The following is a 14934-nucleotide window of genomic DNA, read 5'->3' on the forward strand; positions in this document are numbered from 1 at the left end:
TTTTTCTCCTATCATAACTACTATTGGAAAGTTTTCTGTTATGTTAGTGAGACAGAATTAATTAAAGTTATTAAAGCATAATTAAAACACCAAAACTCAGATTAAAATTTGCATTCAAATCTTTCAGTGTTCTAATATATTCAGCATTCAAACATGTGACCTGGCCCATGTAGAAGGAAAACTTCCAACTTTACCAAGTTAAAAATGCTAATAGAAAGAATACTTGAAAAGTTAGTGAATGAAATTGTATCCACTCAACATCAGAATTCAATTTATCTGGAGTATGTAGAATTTTAACAATAAAATGGAGAGAAATCTTTCAAATTCCTTTTACCTCATTTTGTAGATTAACTGCTGAAGCACCTTCTACAAAACATCAAGCAGATTTATAGAGCTTCTGTACGCAGAAGCTTGCTTCTGAATATGTATATAACATATTTTAATGTTGAAGCTCTGATAAACCATCTAGAACTAAGCACATGTCATACCAGAATATACATCTAAGTCATATACTTGAGCATCGTGATACATTATTTTACTATCATGTATGGAGTATTCAATTTCATATGTCAGTGTCCAAATATTGGGTAAAATATTTGCAACACAGCTTGATACAAAATGTCCACCTAGACTAATATTCTGATCTAGAAGGGGAAAATATTCATACAAAAATAATGTTTTCCTAATTGGTTAAGTCTAACAGATCATTATAAACCATACATAAGTCATGCCACTGCATTTTCTGAAATGCTTTGACACTTTTAACATAGTGTGGCTGTGTTGGCTATTTTGTATGAGATGAGACCAAGCAAATAACACAGAAATGCACACAAAACATTGTAAATAACTAGCATGGTATCTTTTTTATCCTTTGATAAATTCTACATGAGTCATGTTAGAAAATTATAAACATTAACTACTATATAGGTGCAGGAAAACTGAGGAGATAAGGGTATGGTAGAAGCTGGATTTATTTGGTCTTTGTCATGACAAAGTCACGCAGCTCTAGAAAGTCATTGACTGATAAAATGTATATGATATGATGATTATTTGAGATTCTTTTGTTATATAAGGGAAACATCTTCCTTTCTGTGGTCTCCTTTCAAAAATAACTCATAAAGCAAGAAATTCACTCAAAAATTCGTATTCATCCTACTTCATAGTCAAGTAAATATAAATGTCCCAGACTTGTATCATCTAATCTAACACTGTCTCAGGAACCACTTCTAAATATGCCCAGGAAAGACTTAGGGCAAGCAGAAAATATAAAACTATTTATCTCTTAAGTAGATGGTTTGATACTTGAAACTGAATAAGGCCAGAGAGACTGTAGTTAACTATCAGCCCTCTTATGCTATTGAGATATAAGATAACAAACAAATTCCCAAAGATCTAGTACCTAATCTTTGGAAATATATCAAAACTTGAAACTAATAACCTTCATTATCAACTCTATGGATTTAAACATTTCTCTTGGATGATGAATGGACAGTAAAATTATTTCATCTCCAGAGGAAAACCACAGTTTAATTCAAATGAGATGCTAGTGGAAGAACACTGAAAAGAAAAAAAAAAAGTTTTTTGAAAATGCCTGCTGTCATTGTTATTTTTGAAATAAAACAGAGGCCTTTTCAGGTGTTCCTTCTACTATAAAGCAATAAATATTTTCTCAACTCCTTCCTGTACTTGCCACAAATCAGTTGGAAATCCATGTAAAAGTTGCCTTGACAAACTCTTCTATGTATTTCGATGTATTTCATATTTCTGCCAAAGAAGTTCCAATAAAGCTGAAAAAGCACAGCTTGTAGAATATTATCTGGTAAATTAGCTGGTCACACTCTCAGATATTTAAGTAATGATCAGTTATGATACCTACATAATCTTCCAGAACTATGTTAATTTCCATCCTGGTCCTATGAGAAGTGTCAGCTCTTCATGAAATACTTCAATAAAATGGTAAAAAGAAAAATCACATGGTTTGAAGTATTGTTAATAATTATATCTTATAGGGAAATAATGCTAGTTGTACATATACAAGTTTGCATTTCTCAAACAAATTTCTGTGGTCTATTCTTTGACAAGGTAGCAAAGCTGAAAATTCATATCACTTTGGAGGAAGTCCATGGCCTATAATTACCATTTAAGCATTTCAAAGTAACTTCAAAGTCCCTATTTGTCCAGAAGCAGATCTTCAGGAGAAAAAATATGTGGTTTTCCCCCACAGATTTAACAGCAATGTCTGATTAACTTTTGAATACTCTATTGGAAATGCAATAGAAAATGTATTTGAGATAGTAACCATTTCTTTTAAGTCCTGAGTACAACCCAATGACCTTATAATAACACATTTTTATCTTCTGAAATCTGATTGCTTGCCTCATTTCACTTCATATTCTTCTACTTGTAAGTATTGGGCATTTGGGGTTACTTTTTCCTAATCAACATAATCAAATTATAGGACTTTTACAACTCATATTCTGCCCCTAACACCTCTTTAATTGCCAGTCAATTCTTTCTACCATGACATGGGCAAGAAGCTTGCTTTTTTCCAACAGTAAGTACTTTCTCATTCAGTCTCATGACATGACACTGTCATTAGGTTCTTACTCTTTTCCTACAGTTCCTCTTTCAACTTATCCAGTCTATTAACACAAGCTTTCACTCTTGGAATTACTCACAAACATCTGATTGAATTAGTGAAGCTTATCTTTTGTTAATATGCAGTAACTGTTCATTTATTTGTACATATTTTGTCTGCAGCAATGTAAGTTAATGTATTTAAGGAGCTGTAGTATTAATGTCACCTATTCTACTTTTATTGAAAGCGAAATTAAGCCACACTATCCCACATTATTAGTGGGTTAAAAGTGTAGGTCACATTGAAGTGATGCCTGAAAAATTTTTGTACCACCAAGCTGGATCAGAAACTTTAGATTTATTAAAACATTTGAGTCAATACCTAATGACTAGCCATCTCATTTAAACTTTACTCTTTGTTTCTTCTCTAGACTCCAGATCTGGCTCATCAGCAAGCTTATTTTGATCATGGAGTTATGTAGGAAGTGAGAAATATTTTCTGTCCCCAAGTAACACTGCTATTTTCATTGTAATATGCAGAACTGAGATCAAAATGCTTAGATTAGGCATCTGCTTTTGGATTGTCTGAAATAAATCTAAATAGTTTTTATTCAGAGGATGGCGAGACCCTGGCATAGGCTGCCCAGGGAAGCTGTGCATGACCCATCCCTGGAGGTGCAGAAGGCTGGGTTTGAGGTGGTCCTGGTCAGCCTAATTTATTGGGTAGCAATACTGCCTATGGCAGGGGGATTAGAACTAGATGATATATAAAGATTTATGATTTTATTAATTCATTATGAAAACCAACAACAGAAGTTTTAGTAACATAAGAAGAAAGATGAGAATTCTTTTCTTTTTTTTAATCAATCTTACAATTCTGTGAATGGGAAGTTTATGGGTGATACAATTTCTGACCTCTTGTTTTCCATTACTTTCTAATCATTACAGATTCCCAAAGGTTCAGACTGATTTCTTAACCTCCTGTATTTGTCTCTGCCAAATGTTGCCTAAAGAAAAAGAAGCTTTTTTCAAGACTTCCCACTACTCTACCCTTATTAACGCTTTTGGTCCTGTTACTCTGCTTTGCAGAACTGGCTGTCTGCCGTGTCCCTCACAAAAAATGCAGTGCTCTTCTTTAACCATTTTGTTTTGTTTGTTGTTAAATCTATAAATGTATTGTTTCAAAGTGGTGTTTTGATCTTACTTATTGCAGGTAAAAATACAGCTTTCAGCATACATCTCAATTTGACATCTCAGCTTAAGGGAAAGAACTTGCTTTCTATCTGACTGTGCCAACAAATAAAAACTATAGTCAATAAAGCTATAAATGGTAAGTGAAGTCCTTTCAAAAAATGTCAGTCTTAGCCTAAGATCATACTGTTTCAGATCCTATAAGTGGAATTTCACATTTTTTATTTAATGAGGGGATTAAATTAATCAATTATATTTTTGTACACCTCTTTACACCTTCTTTGAAAATTTGAACTAGAAAAAAAAATGTGCCAGTAGAGACTTGCTACTTAAGTGGCTCTCTGATCTCTTTTGTAATCAATTACGAGAGACTATAGAAAGACCAAACTGTGACACACATATGCATTTGGCCTATGTCAATCCATAGTTTTCCTTTATAGAAGAAGAAAAGTTTTCAATTCTACTTACATGTAAGAAGTTCCAGCCCTGTGATATGGCATAAAATACAGGGTAATATATTTTCACACTTGTCTCTGAATTTCTGGATATCAGATTCGGTTCTTTTTTTTCCTTTTTTATGGCTAGTTACCAACGAATTCATTCAATAAAGTTACACTTCAGATCACTGATATTTAAATTTGTTTTCAGTGTAGCAAGTCTCCTAATTCCATTTCAACTGGAAAGTTATTGGCTGGTTTTTAGTAAGGCATGCAATAATTCATTGCATTCTTCCTCGACTATCAATACATTTCACATTCACAACTGTATTTACAAAGGAAAAATAAGTTCTTAATGTTGATTAAATCTGTCATTTCTACAGACTGTTAATTAGCTTGTGACTCCCTTTACAAATATCTGATGGCATTAGTAAGTTTCCAAAAGTAACAGAAGCATGGGGATAGAAATAGTCATTAAATACCTGTCTTTATTCAAATTGTCCAATTTCATCTCTTAATCAGAATTTTTCACATGAAATGTATTGTCTTGGTAATCAATAGAGCTTTGTTATACTTCTAAATGGTAGTTTGGTGACATTATCTTCATGGCCTGGGAATGTGGTTGAAATAAATTAGTCTTACATGCTGTGAGAAGCTGAAACAGTTTTTGTCTCAAAGCTTATTCTGTGGCACCCATCAAAGATATAACCTGCTTGATAGGCTTTGGGGGTTAATGGTTAATGGTTAACATGAGCACAGTACAGAGAAAACTGTACAACAGTACTTATTTATTACTAATCTTTTCTTTTACTGTTTAATTTCTGGGAACACAGCAAGAGAAATATTAAGTATGTTAAAAAAAATAAAAATTAATCTAGATTAATAAAAAGACAAAAAGAAAAATAAAAGGAGTAGGAAAAGAAGTTTTTGCATGAATGCAGATTGAATTGGCAAAATCAAGCTATTCTTTTCAGCAGGTAAAAGGATTTGTAACTAGGGAGTATTTCAGCACAGAAGAAAAGCATACGTGGATACAGTGCATAACTCTTTGGCTATGGAAATTTTCACCACAGTGTCGTGGTGTTACAATTTTTGGTTACTGGTATTCCACATCATAACATCATGTTGTGCACTTGGAGTTAAAGTGTTAATGCTCCAGTTCTGGGTACTAGCCTGGAAGAGAAGAATTACATTCCTCAGGGGACTTTGCGGTCAGAGAGGAGATATAACTCCTGGCTAGGTCATCTGATCAGGCTCTCCCCTTCGCACTCTCTTCACCTTTGCCTGTCATTGCTGCTGCCCATCCTGACTGCGCGCATCACTTCAGTACTACTTCAAGCCTACAGATTTCAGATAGTCTCTCATACTTGATTAATTAACTCAGTTCTGCTTATATTGTATTATACTGTGTTATCTTGCATTCCAATGCCATATTTAGTAGATTAATTTGTTACTCCTCCGATTGTTGCCTCTGTTTTTAATTATTTTGAGGTCACATGTTTACCTTTTCTAGATCTGTGAAATCCCTCCACCCCACTAGTCACTGAACCAGGCCGAACCAGCCTGTAAACCATCAACAACAGTCTTTCTTTATCATATCATCTGACAAGAGCATTTGGGATTTTTGAGTCAATAAAAATACCATCCAGGAAGCAACCTTCCAAATTCTCACTATCTGTTCACTTCATTAAGAGGAGTTTGCTGGACCCTAATACAGACACATGTGCAGATTAGCCCATTATACATATAACTTAAGCGCGTTGTATAGACAAATTTGCACCTAGAACATCTAGTATGATTAGATGTTTCACTGGTGAAAAATAAATGGATCAACTAAGCCTCAGGAGAAATAAAATAAAATAAAATAAAATAAAATAAATTAAAATAAAATAAAATAAAATAAAATAAAATAAAATAAAATAAAATAAAATAAAATAAAGAGAGAGTATAAAAAATTTAGAGAAGTAAATAATTGGAATAAGAATAAATTGAAGCTATGTATTCAGACATAGTTAAAACTTAAATTTTTTCACCTCTGTCAGAGTGAAATGGCAATGCAACAAAAGCACTATTTCAGCATATCTTCTACTAGTCACGTAATGATGCTGCCATAATATCACACTACTGAATGCTTCAGGAATGAAAACAGAATAGCTAGCTGTATTAAATTCAAAGTGTTAGAGTAATGTGTTCTTTTCTTGTTTGTTTTTTTTCCTTTATAATAACGAACGTGCTCATTATTTGTAGATATTATAGATTAGCCTGGTAGTTTCTATCACAATTTCTTTTTTCACAAATCATCTTCATAGAATGGTTTAGTGCAATAATAGTTTAGTACAAATGTAGAATCTGATTAGGTCGAAAAGCATATTGCCATAGGTACAGATAAATATGTAAGAAAAAGTCCTGTGTTTGCAACACTTCCTTACACCAGACAGGCTCTGACAGAATCATCACAATTTTCAGTATTTTCTAGTCACTTTCTGATCAGTCCAGCAGTGGTAACTGTTTAAAAAACTCAGTGGAGTAATGCAACAGCTGGTGTTCAGCTGTCTTACAAAGTCTCTCTTGTCACTATTTCAGCACTGATTTTCCCTTCTCAGTTGAGTGAGGTCTGCTAAAGGATGGCTGGAAGCACCTCATAATGTGATGAGACTGAGAGAGCCTGGACTGGATAAGTCAAGTGTAAATGAGAAAGCGATTCATCTCTTAGAGGAATAATTTTAGAGGAATAAACACAAATCTATTTGGTTCTACTAAAATAGATTTAAGAATAACTCTTAATAATTTTATCTGTATGTCTAGACTGTTATCTTATTAAATGACATCCTTGGTTCAGATTGAGGAATTTGCCTTTGCCACTGAAGGTTGTTGTTTGTTAAGGGTGTCTATCCCTCCCCCCTTCCCCCCCCCCTCACACGTGATTCTGTTATTCCTTTATTCCTATAAAAGAATAGTTAGTTCCTTTATTTCTATAAAAGAATAGTTAGTTGATGCAGAAACATACACAGCAAGTTAAAGAAATCAACCAGTCAGAGAACAAAAGAGGAAATATAAAACAAAAGCAGATCACTATGAACTGGGCCTCCTGCTAAGATCATTGTATACTTGTGTAATTTATTACAGGAGATACATTATTGGTTTTCCACTAATTCTTTCTAAACGGATGTACTCTTTAAGATGTTATTTACTGGCATGGAAGTACTAGTAACTTAACATACAAAACTATATGGAGAGGTCCAAACATTAGCTTTTGAAAACACTTTCTGAAAACCCATATAATGAAGTATAGATAGGTCTGAAGAGACAAAGTGTAATGATAATCATAGAAATCATAGAATGATCTGAGCTGAAAAGGACTTCAAAGATCATCCAGTTTCAACTCCCCCTTCCACAGGCAGCATCACCTTACCACCAGACCAGGCTGCCCAGAGCCACATCCAGTCTGGATGGGCAGGAGGGTTCCTCAGAAGAATTTTGTCAAATTAAAACATTAGCAACAGAGTTAAACTAGCCTAAAGTTTTCATGTTATTTTCTTACTTTGTGGAATGTAATGAAGGAAAAACAGCAACAAATAATATATTTTCCCTTACATAAAATACATCATCACATTCAGTCAGAAAACTGGACATTAGCTGATGTCTGCCAGTTTTCTTTCTAGCCTAGACTGTGTAGAACTGTCATAATGGCATGCTCCATACTGCCCACAGCCTTCTTCTTTGGTCTGATCATTATGCCTGAGGCTTTACTCAGGACTGATAACGAAGTCCTGCTAAATACTATGACTATTAATCTGTCATCTTACCACATATATAGTGAGCAGCCTGAGAGCCGCTTGAGCTCTACTACACACAACAAGACTGCATGTGACTTCCCCAGCCCCTTCTAAATATTGTGAAATTTGAGTGTCTATAGTCACATGGTGAATTATTGGAGGTGACTTACTGAAATGTTCACCTCTTAAGAGAAAGTACAGGGCTGAGGGAACATCCAGTGGAGAACGTGGTGAATAAGCTGAGTCTGTGTCATGATAGTTCCCTAAGCAACAAATACCTGCAGACCTTAGATGTTTAAAATGCCATGGCATCTGGGTATGCTGACCTTGTTACATCAATTGCAGCAAAGATAAGTATGATTAGAGTCATTCAAGCCCCACATGAAAATAGGAAACTAGTATGAAAATAGCTAGTGGGGAAGATACCATTGCAGACAGTCAGGAGGGCACCTCTACCTTCCAGGATAAAGGATGATGAGCTGAGTTTCCCTCCCTCATCCATTGGGATGTCTATTGGCTAAAATTAGCACAGTCGGTTATGCTGAGCGCTTAGCAAGGAAACTTAGAAATTCTTATAGAGTATTCTAGAATTTAACATGCTCACTACTCTTCATACTCACTCCTGCTTCCACATTTATCAGTGGAAATAAAAAACAAAACAAAACAAAAAAAAAACCAAAAAAAAAACAAAAAAACAAAACTGTGATCTGTTTCTTCAACAAAGAGCACTATTAAGCTATTCATAAGAGTTTTCATTGGGTGTAATGAGACACCGTAAGGGTGTCCATGTGAGCCCATTTGGACACGACAAGATGAAGGTACACTGTGCTATGTGTGAATCTGTGACTGTGAGATTCTTACTTGGACACAACCGTACTCCTTATGAGTAGACATATGAGCCAATTTGAACATTAAGCAACTTGCAGTGCTAAGTTGGGTCTTTACCCCTTTAATGCAACAACCATTTACAATTACTGTAGAATAGCAATATCTATAAATAAAGCAAAATATATGGACTTCAAATACTATAACTGAAAACTATTTTACAGTAATGAATGAAAATCAATGCACAGTAATCTCAAATAATTACAAGAAATGATATTATGGTAATTGTTCTTCAAATTATTTTTATTCAGTCTGCTTCTGATGTCAGTTATTATGTTCTTATTTACATTGGAAAGTAGAGAAGACCTCAGAAGCACAAGAGCTGCAATGTCAGACAGGCCTTGCTGGAGGAGAGTTAATACAGGCCTCTGAGACATCAGCACATTCTTGGCCTCTCTAGTGCTTCCTTGGAAGGTAAGCCAACATCTTGCATACTTTTCCTTGGCCTCCCAGCACTGTGACTACAGATAGATTTATTTGGCTGTCTTTTCACAAATGAGAAATGTTCCCTAAAAGAGATATATTTCCTTCTCAAATCCAGTCTGACTTCAGTTGCTCCTTATTCTGGCTTTATCCAGTGAGTTACCTGTTTAGAGGAGAGTGTCACTTATGTCCTGGATGTACAGAGATTACTCAATCAGCCTCAGATAAATAGCTAGGGTCCCTCTACAGTCACCGTCTGTTCCTTCTGATATAGTGCAGGGATAGTTCTATCGGTCCCACTCATTCCACCTCCTTCTCCTGTTTCCTTCCTAGTGAAGCCAGAAGGAAGACTGCTGACTGGCTCATAACTGGCTGGAGAAAATGACTTCCTTTCTCAAGTTTCCTCAAATTAATTGACCTGAATGTGCAAGCCATTAATATAGAAATCAAGACATTTCCAAATATCTGTTTCATACAATTTTTCAATATTAGCCCAAATTTCTGAGAAGAACAATACGTCTAGATGACAGATAAAATGTGGATTCAATTTTCTTGCCAGAAATTCTTTCTTACAATGCAAAGCATGGATTCCAGGTACAGAAATAACTTTAGGTGGGAATTTATAAGTAAAATACAAATGATTACAGCAGTAGATGAACAAAAATCTTTATGCTTTTATCATAAAATATCACGAACAGCTTTTTCACATTATCAGATGTACTACAGTCTTCAGAATGAATTGCTGTGCCAATTGCTTGTTCTTCAAGAAAGAAAGTAAAAAAGTACTTGATAAAATAGAACAGCAAGTTAAGCTGACATCCACTTGATTGCTGATACAAAAGAAAAGTACCAACAAGTATAAAAGAAGATATTTGCATGTCTTAAACAATTTATTTTCTTCTTTTCCCTTCACTGTCCATCTCTAATAATTAATTTTGTCCACAGTGATAAGAGTTGTTTCTAAAGTAATGCTTCCTATTTCTGTCCATGGAAACTACAACAGATAGGAAGAGCGCAATGACACTATTTGATAGAGAATGTTCTCAGCTACAAGACATGATTTTTCAATATAATCACCACCATTAGCTATACATTTTTGCCAGCCACGAATGAAAGCCTGCATGACATGCTCATAAAAACGTGCACCAGCTGAGGTGGCCCTCAGTTTCACCACTGTAATCCTTGGTTATATTTAACTGGAAAAATGTTTTAGGACAGATATTATAATCTGTGCTATTAATAGCTCCTAAAAATATATTTGTAACTATTAAACAGCATTCGCTCCAAATACTGTTACTGAACTAAGAAGGACAGAATGGCTAATGATATATGACTTTTTCAGTCTTCTAATATACACTTTCCATATACATAGTTAACTATAAATACTAATAAACTTCATTTATTCTAATTGCCTTTTCTTTCAGAAAGCTCGTATTAAAACAGTTGATCTTAAAAGCCTGAAAATCTAGTGCTATTAGAGAAATGACTGATTTTGTTTCCTTGAAATAAAAACTTTCCAGGCATTGTTATTTCAGATGCAACCAACATCTATTAGGAGCTGTCACTGTGATGCTGCAGGCTAGGATCTGAGTAATGATCCCTGTGATTGGTGCAGTTAATGAGTTTTTCCCTAAGTTCTTCTTCTGACTTGTGGTCACTACTTTAATATCTGTTCATTTTTGATATTTTTTTCCTTCTACATTATATTACACTCATTAAAAAATACTGAATTGCAAAACTCTAAATTTAATTTGACAAATTTCTCAAAAAAATTGCTATATGAAGCTATACAAGCTTTCTAACTACACAAAGAAATGGCTTATCATTGGACTACAGTAAATATGTGAAATCTAAGCTCCACAGGAAAGCTGTAAACTTCTTCATTTTATTTTATTTTTAGCATTCAAATGTTTTGCTATTTCTCCAAAGTAAATTGTTAAAAAAATAAATAAAAAATTCTGACAAAAAGGGTTAGGTACTATATTGTATCCATCCTTGAAATTTCATTTGCCATTAGTGTATATATATTTAGGCCAAGCATAAAAAATCTAGAGAGAGTAGTATATTTCTAAGAATAGAACTAACACCACATAAACTGTGCTTAAATTCCCACATTACAAAGCTCCTTGGGAAATCTGTGTAGCTATGTATATGAAAGGTCAAGTGCTAATACAAGTAGTCATCATTTTACCTAATTTCTGGCATTCAGCAGTCTTTTAGCCTAATCATGCAATTTAAGCAATCAATGGAGTCAGTGGAAAGAAAATCATAGAATCATAGAATCACCAAGGTTGGAAAAGATCTAAAAGATCATCCAGTCCAACCATTCACCTAACACAAGTAGATCCCACTAAACCATGTCCCTCAAAATCCAATTGTTCCTTGAACACCCCTAGGGTCAGTGACTCCACCACCTCCCTGGGCAGTCCATTTCTGTGCCTGACCACGCTTTCTGAGAAGTAATATTTCTTAATGTCCAGCTTGAATCTCCCCTGTCACAGCTTGAAACCATTCCCTCTAGTCCTATCACTAATGACACGAGAGAATGCTTCCAGAGGATAGTTCAACAATTCTAGTGTGCACATCTAAAATAAGGAGAATAATCTTCCAATGACAAATACCTGTTTCAAACCACAAAAGTAAGAAACAATTAAGCAGATTAAACTAAATACCAAATCTTAGACACCTTGTTAGGTGATGTAAATCTCACAACTGCACCAAACAGAGAAAATGAAAAATATTGTTGCCATGACCAAATTTTTTAAGTGACTTTTTCTTCCTCCTTCATATGTCTAAAACAACCAATAAATAAATAAAATTATCATTACATTGTGCCTTTTTCTCTAATCCACGACTTCCTAGAACAATAAAGTTAGATTGATACATTTTATGTGGGAAGTCTATTTTTGAGAGTTATCCATATTTCTTCAGTGAGAAAACCAGATTTTGGTCTGGCCATGCAATCTATTTTGTTATTCTCTAATCTTATTCGCAAATTAAGTAGAGCTTTGCAAAAGTCTAGTTTTACACTTCAGAACTAAAGGCTGTGAAGATTTGAAATATCTTTGAAAATTTAGTCTGGTGACCCTTTTCCAGATGACTGGACCCATTGGAGAATTTTCTAATTACTTCAAAATGCTTTGGATCAAATCATAAACCAACTCTCATATATGTAACTATGCTCATTACAAAAAGAGTTTTGTAATATCAGGATTCAGGACAATTTAAATAAACTGCATAAAGACACTAAATTTCCCCAGGTAAATTCCACTTAGACTGAAAATATATGAACTCCACCATTTATCTGAACAGAAATTGGCTTTGCTGTTCTAGGATTGAAAAAAAAATATGTATGTTTAACATTCTGTAGCAATCTACGTAATGCTACTTTTCAGCCAGAATGAATAATTCTAACAGGCTGATGTTTGAGCATATACTACAACACAGCAGAATTAAAGGTGGAAGTTCAACTGCTGCAATTTCAAACTATTGATCAATGGTAATTTTTTGGCACCCTTGGGTTAGTCATACTGGCATATGGCAAGTAAGCAAACCATGAAGGTTAAATATGAATCATCAGTATCAATATAACTCCCCTTTAGTTTTCTTAGATTTAAATACTTGTTGCTGCTTGGTTGTCTCTTTCTCCTGCATGCTTGCTGTGAGCATCACAGCAAACTGCATCTTGAAGACCATGCCTTTAGAGCACATGAAATTAGAGAGATTTTAACCTGGCAGGCAGCTGAGCATCACAGTCGTTCACTCACTCTCTCATCTCTCATGGGAGAGAGTGCAAGAATGCGTGGGCTGAGATAAGGACAGTTTAAATAAGAAAGAAAATGGAAATACATGTGCAAGAAAAGAGGGGGTGGGGGGCGGTGGGGTGAGAATGAGCTAATAAAATACAGCTTTAATACAATAGCATGAGTCTTGAGAAGAGCAGGTGCAGGATAAAAAACAGAGGAGTACAGATGTAGGATGTAAGAGATGGGTATTTCACTGTTACAGGATGTTACTGAAGACCACCTTGTCATTAACAACTCACCATTGGTCAGTTAAAGAAATGAAAAACATTGAGCTGCAAGGAACTACTTTTAGGTGTTGCAAACAAAATACGGAAGTACTGTCTAACTCACATAAAAGGCGCCATACGTATTGAATCCAAATGTAACTTGGAGCTGCAGATGAAATTAGAAAGAGGAAGGTGTTAAAGTGTGTTAGACATAAAATAGTGACCAAAAGAGAATTCTACAGTGAGAAAGGTGAAGCCACCGATATGACTATTACATTCATCCTGGTGAAATACTCCCAATGCCAATGACTCAATATAACTAACACCCAAAGTCCAAAATTAAACCTCCTGCCTCATCATGCAGGGGAACTAGGAAAGGGAGAGAACATCAGGAAAACAAGTAGACACTGCATGTCTGTTATAAGACTTGTTTTCTATGAAATTCATTTCACCTTGAAAATATCTCATTGATGCTCTGTACATTTTTTTCCTTGTTTTGAAACTGTCATGTGTTTGAAAAAGGATATTCTTTCTCAATAGAAACATCTAAAAAGAGCTGGATAGAAAAAAATCCTTAAATATACATTGAGTGACTTTATTTTGTAGCTGTAAATAAATATGATAAAAGTTCAATTCACTCAAATAAGAGGGGTTCAGTTTAAAGTAACCAAAAAGGTGTAATGCATGTCTGAGAGAGGATTTCAGATTTGGTTTCTATTTCAAAGCCCATTTGGAAACTTTAGAAGAGTTATCTGTTGTTTCAGTTCTTTCTAAATGCACTGTATTCTAAAGGATGGGGAGGGGTAGGGGGGGACGGGACAGAACGGGGAAACGGGGAAGAAAAAAAATTTATAAAAAAAAAAAACTTGACTAAACCTGGGATAAAAATGTTATCCATTATACATGGGAAATGAAAATAAGAGTGTTTTGCTTTTATATATTTTCACCTATGAAAAAAAAGTGAAAGGAACAACAAGCCTGTTTTCTTATACATAAATTGATATTTCTTAAAGTCTTTACACCCTAGGTAAAATCACTAATGTTAGCAAAGACACGGTTACTTCATCTTACAGGATGCCTTTATGATTGTGCATTAATGTGGACTCTGAAATGTCAAACTTCAACCTTCGTAGCTTTTTCATTGGCTGATTCATTCATCATGAATACATGTCTATGGAAGTCACTAATGTTGTGTGAATGGCACCTTAATTGCATGCTTTCCTACAGCAGTATCTTAGTATTTCTCGTATACATGGTTTAAGTGTGAACTATCTTAATTGTCTACGCTCAGTTTGAGGATAATCACAACAAATCTGAGGTGTATTTTTCTAATGGATGGACCTAGCATTGAAGTTATACAGCTTTATCTGGAAAAAGAAAAAACTGAAAAAAGGCTTTATCCTTTCTTTGATAGTATTCCAAAGATGTATACCTAACGTAATACATTCACCTACCCTCATCATAGTAATACAGAAAAAGCAAGTTTGAAGGTATTTTTCATCTCCACTGTTTTTCAAGAGTTTTTCAAGAAAATATTCTCATAGCTCTTGGAAAAAAAAAAAAAAAAAAAAAAAAAAAAAAAAAAAAAAAAAAGTGCCAAAAAGTGCCTAAGAACATTGTTTTTCTGCTTTAA

This window comes from Coturnix japonica, chromosome 1 (assembly GCF_001577835.2).
Source record: "Coturnix japonica isolate 7356 chromosome 1, Coturnix japonica 2.1, whole genome shotgun sequence".
NCBI classification, from domain to species: Eukaryota; Metazoa; Chordata; class Aves; order Galliformes; family Phasianidae; genus Coturnix; species Coturnix japonica.